Here is a 14,569-nt window from a genome sequence, read left to right on the forward strand (position 1 = left end):
AACGCGACAAAAAGTTCAAAAATGAAAACTTATAATTTTGAGATTAAAGTTTCCTAGAAAATTGGAAAGAGGTTAGAAAAACTTTGTCTATAATAGGCGGAGATTTACATTTCGTAAATGGTAGAAGTGATAATTTCAATTTTGGAAAATGTGAAAAGATGTTGGAATAAGTGAAAATAGGTTGGAAAATGTTCAAGCATCATTTTATAAGTGTAACAATTTTCGGGAATCATGAAAAAGGTTGGAAAATGTTAAAACATCATTCTACAAGTGTAATAGTTTTCAAGATTCACCAAACGAGGCGAGAAACACTTTTTTATTGATATAACCCCGATTTTGTTTAGCATATGATTGATTTTAAAAGACACTTATTGATATAATCTAGCTTTCCATTTTTTTTCAACCCAGAAGACTTTAACCCAAGACTATTCTTAAGGAATCCGACCACCGTTGCCCTCACACTAGTATAATGTTGGTAGACATTCACACCTAATGTATACATTTGTTCACTTTTAAAATTAATTAAATTTATCAAGAACAAAGGATCTAACATGTTATATAGAACTATACAATTGAATTGAATGAAAACACATCCACAATTGAGTTTGTATTTACGAAAATATATCACGTACGTAAAACACAATCTATGGAAAGGCAAGAGACAAAAATGAAAAATTAAATCAAAAAATATAACATACGAAGGAGAAAAATAGAGAAAAATAGATTATTGAACACTCAAGTAGTTAAACTCAATTGTCTACCTTAGTTTCCCAAATCTTTGCTTTTGAATTTGGATATGTTTCCATGGGTGCAGTCATCTAAATTAAAAGAAATGAAAGTTCAAATTTTTGGTTTAAAATTTTATGATTTCAAGAAGAAAAATGACCTCCCATATAATAGTAACAATTATATGAATAATTAAATTAGCAATATATATTTTCAAATTAATTAATTTTAAATATATATATATATATATATATATATATACCGACATTATATTGGTCAAATAAACCATTAATAAAACGTTAAATTGGTCAAATATAATCCACATATAATTATAAACACACACACACACACACACACACACACACACACACACACACACACATATATATATATATATAATTAATTAAATGTGAATTATTTTTGACCAATTTATTGTTTTATTAAGGGTTTAATTTGACCAATATAATGTTGGTATATAATTAATTAATTAATTTGAAAATATATATTACTATTTTAATTATTTCTGTAACTTAATACATTTTTAATAAATATGTGCTTATAATAAGTCAAAATAGTTTTAAAAGAAACGAAAAGAAAATATTGGTAGTAAGTGTTAAAAATTTATTGGTTTAAATAAAACAATATTCTTTAGAAAATGTCTGGTACTTTTTCTTTATTTCAAGATTATTAATAATAATAAACTCAACACAGTCAACAACAAAAAAAAACTCTGTTTAATCCTTCCTTAGGCATAAAAAAAATTCATCATTAATTCACAAAATTTTATGGCTAAGGGCGGATTACTTGCAAGATGTTCTGCTCACTGGAACTGCCCTCCGCCTGACATGGAATCTCTCTTCCTGTGAGATAAGCTTGGAACTTAATTTCGCATTTTTTTTTTCTTTTTCTTTTTGCCTCGTTACACTGTAACACTACCAAAAAAATTCACAAAATTTTAAACCAAAAATTTAAAGTTTCATTTCCTTTAGAATATTGCATCCATGGAAACATATCCAAATTCAAGAGCAAAGATTGGGGAATTTAAGGTAGACAATTGAGTTTAACTACTTGAGTGTTCAATAATCTATTTTTATCCTTCATATCTTATATTTTTTTATTTAATTTTTCATTTTTGTCTCTTGCCTTTCCATAGATTGTGTTTTATGTAAGACCCGCAATTTTAAAAATAGATAAATATTAAGAATATAATAATATGTTCTCATATCTATTTTAATTGTTGTTCAACTAAAAAATAAATAATACCTTCGACGATGAATTTTTATCTCTACTCGAATATTTTGTAGTTTTTGTCGCGATAGCGACTCATGATAAATTTTTCAGAAAATTTCTCGAGAATTTAATGTTCAGTCTCCTCAAACAAACGGAAATTTTACCGCGCTTAATTTTTAAAACAAACTCCATTTTGTACGAAATTTTTCGTATAGACTCATAAAATTATTTATGATAGATTTATGCAATAAAAATATTTTGTCCATCGAAAATTTTCTCATAAGAAAACGTCGTATAGAATACTCGGATAAAAAGTTATTTTATCGGTAAATATGATTTTGGACATTTTTATCGGTATCACGTATAACCGTCAACCGCGATCGATTGCGTTTAAAATTAAGTGATGTTTATAGAAAAGAAAGTGGAAGAATAATCATGATTAGTTTTTAGAAGTAACTAAGTGGTTATAGTTAAGGGAAAGTGGTAGAACTTTATAATAATTAAAGAACCAAGTATAACTAGTAAAGTCAAATGAAGATTGGCATTAAAGAAAATATCTATCTACCTCTTATACTCTTCCTCTTCCTCACACGGTTACCCCATACATCTTTATACTAACAATTTAGAGTTCTTAGAAATAGCCTTTCTCAAAATATTCTCCTAATTGGCATTAGTTCCAAAAATTTCTCCTTATTTTTAATACAAGCTTAATAGTTATAATTATTATTTAAAACCGTTTTTTATTTAACATTAAATTGTACATGAAATACATAGTCGGTTACAAACAAATAATTATTAATATAATTATTGTTTTGATTAAAATTTATATGTTGCATTAAAAAATTGGTACGTTACAATCAAATAATTATTAATATAATTATTATTTTGATTAAAATTTATATGTTACATTAAAAATATGTACGTTACAATCAAATAATTATTAATAGAATTAGTACTCGATTAACATTTATACGTTACATTAAAAATTTGTTAGGTTACAAAATAATAATATATAATTTAAATAAATTATATTTTGAATTTTTGTCTGTTACACTATTACAGTAACCTACTAATTAAAAATTTAATTGTAGTAATTAGTTTTTAAGGTTATATAATTAATATTTATTTGTTACAAAATTATATTACTTAATATTAATAAGATATTATTAAATTTCAAATGTTATGAAGTTAATTTTTTGTAGGTTCACTACTACAAAAATGAGCTTATATAGCGCTTTTTTTTTTGCTTTAGATAGCGCTTTTGAAGCGCTACTGTAAATGGCGCTGGTAAAAGTAATATAGCGCTTTTTTTATGTATAAAGCGCTAGCTAAAGCATGGTTTATATAGCGCTTTATGTCAAAAAGCGCTAGCAAAGGGTCTCCTTAGATAGCACTTTAAAAAAAAGCGCCATCTAAGACAGGTTTAAAGACAGCGTTTTTGTTTTAAAAGCGCTATGCAACATTATGTTTAGATAACGCTTTATAAAGGAAAAAAAGCGCTAGGAGAAGCATTTATTTATTTATTTTGGTCAATTTTTTTTTCTTTGCAGATAGCATTTTTTTATCAATTTAAAGTAAAATATATATAAAGTCAGAAATTTAAAGTGAAATATATATAATTTTGGCACATTATAATTGGGACTATTATTTATCAAATAAAACTTAACCATATCATAAAAAATGTATGTATATAAAGCATAAAAGTCAGAAATGTATAGGCTGTAATATGGTAACATAGATATCTCTAGGAGTTACAACTAATTAGTTAACATAAACATCAAAATCTTCTATGGTATCATGCAGTCTTCATCTATCTTCTTGATCTTCTCAACATTTTTTTATCCAAAACAAGCAGGCAAATCATCATTCATTTCCAAATTTCGTTCACTCTCCTCCACTTGAATCCTCCACCTGAATATATACCAGAAAACACCATTAAGCAATAATACTATATTATATTAAAGATAAATTCAAAGTACTACTGATCAAGAGTACAAATTAAAGCAAGATTATAAATTAAAATACATCTTTAAAACAAACATTTTTAAATAGCACATATTCATATAACATATCTTTAAATCACACAACTTCAAATAACACATCTTTATATAACACATCTTTAAATCACACATCTTCAAATAGAAAATCTTTATATAACACATCTTTAAATCACACATCAATTACATCATTAAATAATTCATAATTTAAAATTTATTATTTCAAAGACATTTAAATAATATTAATAAAAAATGATTTCATTAGTAACTAAACTTCTTTCCTATATATTCTTTGAATGAGCTTAACAGTACCGCCACAGTTAGACATGATTGCTATATATTAATTTATATAATAAGGTCAAACTAAACTAGGAGAAACTAAGCTCCATCTTATTCAAAATCTCATAGAGTTCTTAGCCCACCCATTTTTCTTAAATTAACTCTAAATTTAAAATTCTCTTACTTTTATATTTTAATAACTTCTTGGATCATTACCTATAAAAATAAGGAAGAATAAATGAATTATGGTAAGGCCGCCAACTCTATAGATGCATCGTACAATAGAGATATACCTAATTAACTAAATAAATTTGAACCAATTTTGGTTATATTTGGATCCAAAGTTGCGGTGCACATGTATAAACAACTGAATAGCATGGCAAAAAGAAAACGATTGAATTTATTCTGTAAAACTTTATTTGATTTGTTTTTTTTAAATTTGGAAACCAAAACACATAGTCATAAAGACACATATATCAATTTAATCATGATCGGTGCTGGGCAAAACATATACGCATAAGATAAACAATAGGCAGGTTATAATCGACACCATGTAACGATATTGAACGACAAACATAAAGGAAATCAAATAATTTACCGCGCACTCTAACTAAGATGCATACACTTAACACGAACAAAATTTAAGCACAAATAGCATATTATCCCAAATAAATTAAACATATAATTATAGCGATAAATTAGAATACAAATTAAATATAAATTCATTAAAAATCATGAAAAGTAACGGAAAACAAAACCCTTCACTACCCATATGATTATACAACCCTTACGATGAATAGAGACTCCCCCCTTACCTCTAGTTTGCAAAAGTGATGAATTCCTACGGTGAAATCTCTTTCTAGGTTCTTTTCGTTATTCCTCTTTGCCTGATCTTCTCTCCATAACCCTAATTTTTCTTTTGCCGCTTTGTTTCTCTCTTCCTCGGTAACTCTTCTTCTCTAATTCTCTTCTCTATTTATAAACTCTAATTGAGTTTGTTACCAATCTTTTTAAATTACTATATGTCCTCTAAGTTTGTTACTAATCTTTTCAAATTACTATCACCTCTCGAATTTGTTACTATTATTTCTGTAATTACACCGTCTTGCTATTCACACTCCCCTCTACTTAACTCATTAAAGCACTACTCATCTCATTAACTACCCCTCTTTTCTACCCAATTTTACTAATCCCCCGTTCGCACTCTAATTTCTTATTCTCTCTAAAAAACTCTATTTTCTCTCTAAATATTGACTACTACACTTCCATTCAATTATTAAGAGTGTATGGGGTATTTTAATTTTTTTTTTGCAAGGATATGATTTATTTATGGAAAAGTAGGATTTAGTGGGATTTGAAAATTTTGATTTGTTTTTTAGATTTGTTTTTTTAGTTTGGATTTGTTTTTTGGAAAAAGTTTGGATTTGTTTTTTTGGAAAAGTTTGGATTTAGTTTGTTATATATTTGATTTGTTTTTTTTAGTTTGGATTTGTTTTTTTTGAAAAAGTTTGGATTTAGTTTGTTATATAATATATATATATATATGATAAAAATATTAAAAAAAAGGTGTGCTTTTTTTTATTAAAAAAAAAGGTGTGCTTTGTTACTACAATCCATTTTTCATTAAAATTCAAATTTTTTTTTGAAATATGCTATGCAGGGGATCGAACAGGGGACCTGTTAGTTAATGTACATTAAATCACTTTATAAAATGGCGCTTTTTTTAACCTATAAGCGCTATCTTTCTCAAGCATACAGTAACGCTTTTTTTTACTTATAAGCGCTGTTTAAGCTTGATTTATATATAGCGCTTTTCATAAAAAGCGCCATATACAATTAATCATGTTTTTTATTTAAATATCTATTATATTTATTTAACCTATACTGACGCTTTCAATACAAAGCGCTAGCTAAGACCTCCGTGTTTTAATTTATAGCGCTTTAGTGTTATAATCAAAGGATTTCCTATAAAGGAGTCCAAGATTAGTTGTTCCTTTCAAAGCGCTATTTAAGCTTGATTTATAATCTAATTTTGCACTATCACCATTTGTTTTAACTTGCCACTGGTTGACTTTCTTTCAATCCTATCACCAGCATAATCAGCATCACAGAATCCAATTAGCTTATAATCTAAGGATTTCCTATAAAGGAGTCCAAGATTAGTTGTTCCTTTCAAATACCTGAAGATTCTCTTGACAGCAGTCATATGAGATTCTCTAGGATCTGATTGGAACCTTGCACACAAACATACACTGAATAAAATATATGGCCTAGATGCAGTGAGGTATAACAAAGAACCAATCATACCTCTGTACAACCTCTGATCTACTTTAGCTCCATCATCTTCTTTGCTTAAGGTGCACGTAGGATGCATTGGAGTGTTCATCACTTTACAATCTTCAAGGTTGAACTTCTTCAGAAGCTCCTTTGTATACTTTGATTGATGAACATAGACTCCATCTTTGCATTGATTGATTTGAATGACAAGGAAGAACTTCAGCTCTCCCATCATGCTCATTTCAAATTCATCCTGCATTAACTTAGAGAATTCCTTGCAAAGAGATGCATTAGTAGAACCAAATATTATATCATCAACATATATCTGCACAACAAGAATATCTTTCCCAAGGGTCCTTCTGAAGAGTGTTGTATCAACCTGTCCTCTTTTAAAATCATTTTTGATTAAGAAATTACTTCGTCTATCATACCAAGCTCTAGGAGCTTGTTTCAAGCCATATAGTGATTTCTTCAGTTTAAAAACATGGTCAGGATATTTAATATCCTCAAATCCATGAGGTTGCTTGACATACACTTCTTCTTCTATGACACCATTAAGAAATGCACTATTGACATCCATTTGATATAATATTATGCCATGATTAACTGCATAGGAAAGAAGTAACCTGATTGCTTCCAATCTTGCAACTGGAGCAAATGTTTCAGTGTAATCTGTAACAGCCCGATTTTCGCTAGTTTTTATTTTAATTATTTATTTGTGTTTGTTATATGTGCTCTTATGTAATTATTTGCATCTGTGTGTATTTTTGGTTGGGATTCGTAGAATTCGGTGTTAGAAGGGTATTTTAGTCATTTTGGACTTAGGGGTAGTTTGGTCATTTTGAGAGTAGGGGTAATTTTGTAATTTTGAACGAGGATTATTTCTAATGTTTAGTAGGAGTATTATTTTACCAAGTTACTAGAGAGGGTGTAGTAATTATTTTAATTACCATTAAGTGGCCGTTAGTGTTATAATTTACCATTAAGTGAGTAGTGACATTTGGGTGTTAGAATAGAAATGGGTTAGGCCCATTAAGGTTTAAGAGATAAGCCCAATTGAGTAGAGCTAGTATATAAACTCTAGTTGTTGGTGAAACTAGGTTTTACAAACATTTTATCATTTCATTTCATTTGAGAGAAGAGATAGAGATAGAGAGACGAAAGGGTTTGAAGAGATTGAAGAGGAAGGCTAGAGCTAGAAGAGGGATTCATCATCTAGGAGCTAAATTGAGGCTTGGGTTAGAGAATCTTGGTGCTAGAGGTAAGAGGGTTAGAATTCAACCATAATCCATAACTTTTTCTTTCTTACCCATTTTTGTGAAATTGATGAATTGAATCTAATTGTTGTAAAATTCGTGCATGATTGTTGTTGTTATGTTTGAGAACATGATTTACATGATAATTGTATGTTAGTATGTGAATTAACATGTCTAAATGCATAGTTGTTGGTGCTTTGTGTTCTTGAGCAAGTTTGATGAGAATTGAAGTTGTAGTGTTGAATTGTGCATGAATTTATGTTCAAATGTTGTTGTTGTTATCTTGACATATGTTGTTGTTGGATTGATGCAATGGGTATCATTAAAATGGTGAATTGGTGATGATTGTGTTGTTGTTGTTGAAAGTTGTGGAAATTGATGAATTGGTGAATTTTGATGAGATTAAGTTGAATTGTCGTGTCAATGATTTTTAATGAATGAAACAAGTTGATTATGATGAGTTATGGTATAATGATTTTCTGTTTTTGGTTGTTGTTTGGTAATGAGGAATGGTTTGGGAGAAATCGGGATTTTCATATGAAATTAAGCGTTAACCGTTTTGAAAAATGAGTGTGATGTGAGGTTATGGAAAATGATTTTTGGGATGGTTGAAACTTGAATTTTTCTATACATTATGATAGAGCTAAGTGTTAGGAGAATATAGGCGAAAACGGAATTGAATTTGGGTTAACGGTCGAGATTTTACGAACGAAATGGCGAAACTGCAACTGCACAGAACCGCAGCTCAGGACACTGGCTGCTGCCCATTTGCGCCTGGGCGCAGGAAGCCATGCCTGAGCGCAGCTTGGCAGCCCCTCATGGGTGCCTGCCTTGTTGTGTTGTGTTGGGGTGCTTTGGGGCCAATTCCGGACTTCCAAAACCGATTCTTTCGATGTTTTACTATTTTCTAGATTTTCTAAACCTATGGAAACATCAAAAGAATTGAGTTGAACTTGACTCCTTGGATTTAATCAAGCTTATTGTTGATTGTTCAAGGAATGTTCAAGAACGCTGATTTTCTGAAAACTTGTTTTCTCAAAAGAATGAAGTAGGGTTAAGTATGTATGATGTTTATATGACTTCTAAAAATGGTTGTGAATGGTTCCATCAAGTTTGAACTTGTTTTGCTTTGAAAATGAGAATTTTGTAAAAAGTGATCAATTGAGATGAACTTCGGAATTTTTGTTAATTCTCCATATGTGGCCGATGAAATGTTTATGTAACCTCTACTGCACGTATATGTGACTTGTGAGGATACATGGCATAGGCGATTGAGCTCGTTTACTTGGTTTTGGCTTAGGTGCTCAATTATTTTCAATATTGTGATTTATGAGACGAACTTGATTGAAAATGATCATTGAGGGCCAATTGCTTATGAACCCTCTATGATTAGATTGATATGATTATGAGATGATGTATGAATGGTTGTTAAGTGATGAATATGATGTTTGTGATCATATGTTGTGATTGTTCTTTTATTTGGAATGTAATGAACTATGTGGAGATATGAACTATATGATATAGTTGGATGATGATTATAGCCGTTGACTTATAGCCGTTGATTATAGCCGTTGAATTGTTGTGAACATATGCATAGTGAATTGAGTCATATGTTCATGCATCATATGTCGTGTCGGATGTTATATCCATATTGCCGTTGACTATAGCCGTTGATAATGATGTTTTTGTTGCATCATGGGTGACGACCTTGAGGAGAATTGGTACCACATGCATCTAGATGAGTCTAGAGTCATTGCATACTTGTTGGTGAATTGAAATACATTTGAGTTGCGAATGATGATTGAATTTGTTAATTGTTGATTAAGATGGTTGATCTTGTGATGTGTGTGTGATACACTTGTGGATATGAATTTGAGATGTTGATATTGAATGATGTGAATGTTAAGAATACTTGTGAATACGTGTGTAGTTTGTTATTCATCGTTCTTAAATGTATCTTTCATTCTCAAAGTTTCTTGTTAATTTTAAGTGGATTATGATGATGTAATGCTAACCCTCAGTGGTTTACCACCTACCTTTCCGTATGGACGGGTAGATGGAGTGCAGGATGCTTAGTTGTTGCTTGTTGATGCCGAGGAGTGGAGTTCCTCTTTTTCATGCAAGTGTCTAGATTAGGGCTCTGATCTAGGATAGTCTTTGCATGTTGTTTATTTGACTTTGTATTTTGGAGTTGTTGAGATATTCTGTTATTTGAGATTTGGATGATACATTTGTATTTAGTTTGGAGATCCAGAGTGTTTATGAATTATATATTGTTCCGTTGCTATGTGGTATAACATGATTCTTATGCATGTATGAATTGTGGTTATTCGGAGACGTAGCATCTATTTCTAGAATATTTCTGATGTATTCGCGCGTTTTACCGCTTAATAGAAATAGGGTGTTACAAGTTGGTATCAGAGCCTGGTTAGTCTCGTCTAGACTAGTAGGCTAGTGTATGTTGATTTACCTTGTTAGTATGCGAATGGTAATGAGTTACCTTCGGTACTTGTTCTTGTGTTGTCGTGCTGTTGTTCTTATCTGTTGGTTGGTTTTGTGTAGAAGTGAGATGGCTGGTGGTAGAGATGATGCGGCAATTGCTCAGGCTTTGGCTTCGATGGCTCAGGTGTTGGCTCAGGCTAATGAGCAGGCGGCAGTTGGTCATCGTGATCCTGGTGAGGCTGAGGAGCGAAGGTTGGATCGTTTCTTGCGAAACAGTCCGCCGACGTTCAAGGGTAGATATGACCCGGATGGAGCTCAGAGTTGGGTGCAGGCCATGGAGAGGATCTTCCGTGCTATGGTGACTAGTGAGGACCAGAAGGTCAGGTTGGCTACTCATATGCTTGCAGAGGAGGCTGAGTATTGGTGGACCAATGCTAAGGGAAGGCTTGAGGCTGGTGGAGCTGTGACTTGGGCTAGGTTCAAGACTGAGTTTTTGAGGAAGTACTTTCCTGAGGATTTGAGGACTAAGAAGGAAGTTGAGTTCTTGAACTTGAAGCAAGAGAACCGTTCAGTGGCTGAGTATGCAGCAAAGTTTGAGGAGCTTTTGAGGTTTTGTCCGTACATCAATGCGGAGGATGCTATGGTCTCTACGTGTGTGAAGTTCGAGAACGGTTTGAGGCCCGATATCTATCAGTACATGTGTATTCAGGAGATCCGAGACTTTGATACTTTGGTGCATAAGTGTCGCATGTTCGATGAAGCTGGAAAGGTCAAGGTGAATCATTATAAGGCGATGAATGAGAAGAAAGGAAAGAGTCATGGATTTGGGAAGCCGTACAACAAGGACAAAGGAAAGAAGAGGGAATCTGGTGGAGGCTCTAAGACGAATGTTGCTGATGTGAGATGCTACAAGTGTGGAATCTTGGGTCATTACTCTAGTGATTGTCGCAAGGGTGATAGTTGCTACAAGTGTGGACAGAAGGGTCACAAGGCATTTGAGTGCAAGAAGGATATTACTTGTTTCAACTGTGGTGAAGAGGGTCATCTTAGTACTAAGTGTACCAACCCGAAGAAGGCGGCGGGGAAGGTGTTTGCATTGAATGCGGAAGAGGTGGAGCATCCGGATAATCTCATCCGAGGTATGTGTTTTATCAATAGTACTTCTTTGATTGCAATTATTGATACTGGTGCTACTCATTCTTTTATTGCGGCTAGTTGTGTTGAGCGTTTGGGTTTGGTTGTGACTCCGTTGTCGCGAGGGATGGTTATCGATACCCCGGCTAGTGGTTCGGTGACTACTTCCTTAGTATGTGCTAAGTGTCCTGTTAGTTTTGGTAACGTAGATTTTGAGTTGGATCTTGTGTGTCTTCCATTGAAGCATATGGACGTAATTTTCGGTATGGATTGGATGTTGACTTTTGGTGTTAACATTAATTGTTTGACCAAGAGTGTAACGTTTTCTAAGCCGGTGGCTGAGGAAGGTGGGAAGTTCTTGACCGCGGAGCAGGTGAAGAAGTCCTTGGATGGTGAAGCTAGTGTGTTCATGATGTTTGCTTCCTTGAAGGAAAGTAGTGAGAAAGGAGTTGGTGATTTGCCGGTAGTGCAAGAGTTTCCAGAAGTTTTTCCTGACGACATTACCGAATTACCGCCGGAGAGGGAAGTTGAGTTTGCAATTGATTTGGTTCCGGGAACGAGTCCTATCTCGATTGCGCCTTATCGGATGTCTGCATCAGAGTTGGGTGAATTGAAGAAGCGATTGGAAGAGTTGCTTGAGAAACAGTTTATCAGACCGAGTGTTTCTCCGTGGGGTGCTCCTGTATTATTGGTTAAGAAGAAGGATGGTAGCATGAGATTGTGTGTGGATTATCGGCAGTTGAACAAGGTGACAATCAAGAATCGGTATCCGCTTCCGAGGATTGATGATTTGATGGATCAGTTGGTTGGTGCAGAAGTGTTCAGTAAGATTGATTTGAGGTCAGGATATCATCAGATTAGAGTAAAGGCGGAAGATATATCCAAAACTGCGTTCAGAACGAGGTATGGACACTATGAGTATTCTGTGATGCCATTTGGAGTGTCTAATGCGCCAGGTGTCTTCATGGAGTATATGAATAGAATATTTCATCCTTTTCTGGACCGTTTTGTGGTGGTGTTCATAGATGATATTTTGGTGTATTCGAAGTCTGAAGAAGAGCATGCCGAGCATTTGAGGATTGTGTTGGGAGTCTTGAACGAGAATAAGTTGTTTGCTAAGTTGTCGAAGTGTGAGTTTTGGTTGCGAGAAGTGAGTTTCCTTGGTCATGTGATTTCTAAAGGTGGTATTGCCGTGGATCCGTCGAAGGTTGATGCAGTGTTACAGTGGGAATCACCTAAGTCTGTTTTTGAAGTTAGAAGCTTTCTTGGGTTGGCAGGTTATTATCGGAGGTTCATTGAGGGATTCTCTAAGTTGGTGTTGCCATTGACGCAGTTGACTCGGAAGGGGCAAGCGTATGTTTGGGATGCTAAGTGTGAGAAGAGTTTCCAAGAGTTGAAGAAGAGATTGACTTCAGCTCCAGTGTTGATTTTGCCGAATCCGAAGGAATCTTTTGTTGTGTATTGTGATGCTTCTAAGATGGGTCTTGGTGGTGTGCTTATGCAGAATCGTCAGGTTGTGGCTTATGCTTCGAGGCAGTTGAAAGTGCATGAGAAGAATTATTCGACTCACGATTTGGAATTAGCAGCCGTGGTGTATGTGTTGAAGATTTGGAGGCATTATCTGTATGGTTCTAAGTTTGAAGTGTTCAGTGACCATAAGAGTTTGAAGTACTTGTTTGACCAGAAAGAGTTGAATATGAGGCAGAGAAGGTGGTTGGAGTATCTTAAGGATTTTGATTTTCAGCTGAGTTATCACCCTGGAAAGGCCAATGTTGTTGCTGATGCGTTGAGTAGGAAGTTGTTGCATATGTCTGCTTTGATGGTAAAAGAGTTAGAGTTGATTGAACAGTTTCGAGATTTGAGTTTGGTTAGTGAGTTGACACCGGATGGTGTGAGGTTGGGAATGTTGAAGCTGACAAGTAATATTCTGGAGGAGATCAAAAATGGTCAGAAGGAAGATTTGGAACTTGTTGATCGAGTGGTGTTGGTTAATCAAGGTAAGGGTGGAGACTTCAGGTTGGATGAGAACGGTGTTTTGATGTTTCGTGATCGTGTCTGTGTACCAAGTGTTCTTGAGCTTAAGAGGCAGATTTTGGAAGAAGGTCACAGGAGTAGTTTGAGTATTCATCCAGGAGCGACTAAGATGTACCAGGATTTGAAGAGGTTGTTTTGGTGGCCTGGAATGAAGAAGGAGATCGCAGAGTTTGTGTATGCTTGTTTGGTTTGTCAGAAGTCCAAGATTGAACATCAGAGACCGTCAGGTTTGATGCAACCGTTGTTTGTGCCAGAGTGGAAGTGGGATAGTATATCAATGGACTTTGTGGGAGCGTTGCCGAAGACTGTTAAGGGTTTTGATTCAATTTGGGTGATTGTTGATCGGTTGACGAAGTCGGCACATTTTGTTCCTATTAAGACCGGTATGTCTGTGGCGAAGTTGGCTGAGATCTACATTGAGCAGATTGTTAGATTGCATGGTATTCCTTCTAGTATTGTGTCGGATCGGGATCCGAGGTTTACTTCTAAGTTTTGGGAGAGTTTGCAAGTTGCTTTGAGGACTAAGTTGAGGTTGAGTTCCGCTTATCATCCCCAGACTGATGGTCAAACGGAGAGGACTATTCAGAGTTTGGAAGATTTGTTGAGGGCTTGTGTTTTGGAGCAAGGTGTCAGTTGGGTTGAATGTTTACCGTTGATTGAGTTTACTTACAACAACAGTTTTCATTCTAGTATTGGAATGGCACCGTTTGAGGCTTTGTATGGTCGGAGGTGTAGAACTCCTTTGTGTTGGTATGAGTCAGGAGAGGGTGCTTTGTTAGGACCGGATGTTGTGCAAGAGACTACGGAAAAGGTTAAGATGATCCAAGAGAAGATGAAAGCGTCTCAGAGTAGGCAGAAGAGTTATCATGATAAGAGGAGGAAAGACCTTGAGTTTCAGGTTGGTGATCATGTGTTTTTGAGAGTGAATCCTGTAACCGGTGTTGGACGTGCTTTGAAGTGTCGGAAGTTAACTCCTCGTTTTGTTGGACCTTTTGAGATTGTTGAGAAGGTTGGGGTTGTAGCGTATCGGATTGCGTTACCACCATCTTTGTCGAATCTTCATGATGTGTTTCATGTGTCTCAGTTGAGGAAGTATGTGTATGATGCGTCTCATGTGATCCAAGTGGATGATTTGGAAGTAAGGGATAATTTGACTATTGAGACTTGGCCAGTTAGAATTGAGGATCGTGAAGT

The 14,569-nt window shown here is 34.2% G+C and overlaps 1 long non-coding RNA gene across 1 annotated transcript; it reads left to right on the top strand.

Annotated features, from left to right (window-relative positions):
- Positions 1-7,309: 7,309 nt before the first annotated feature.
- On the top strand, positions 7,310-10,012 carry LOC146954125 (uncharacterized). The gene is made up of 2 exons (XR_015011866.1): positions 7,310-7,770; positions 9,822-10,012. It is a non-coding gene; the product is annotated as an uncharacterized LOC146954125 (long non-coding RNA).
- The last annotated feature ends 4,557 nt before the right edge of the window (positions 10,013-14,569 follow it).

The sequence above is a fragment of the Medicago sativa genome, chromosome 1 (genome assembly GCF_051527215.1).
Source record: "Medicago sativa cultivar Bolivia chromosome 1, Bolivia_mono, whole genome shotgun sequence".
Lineage (NCBI taxonomy): Eukaryota > Viridiplantae > Streptophyta > Magnoliopsida > Fabales > Fabaceae > Medicago > Medicago sativa.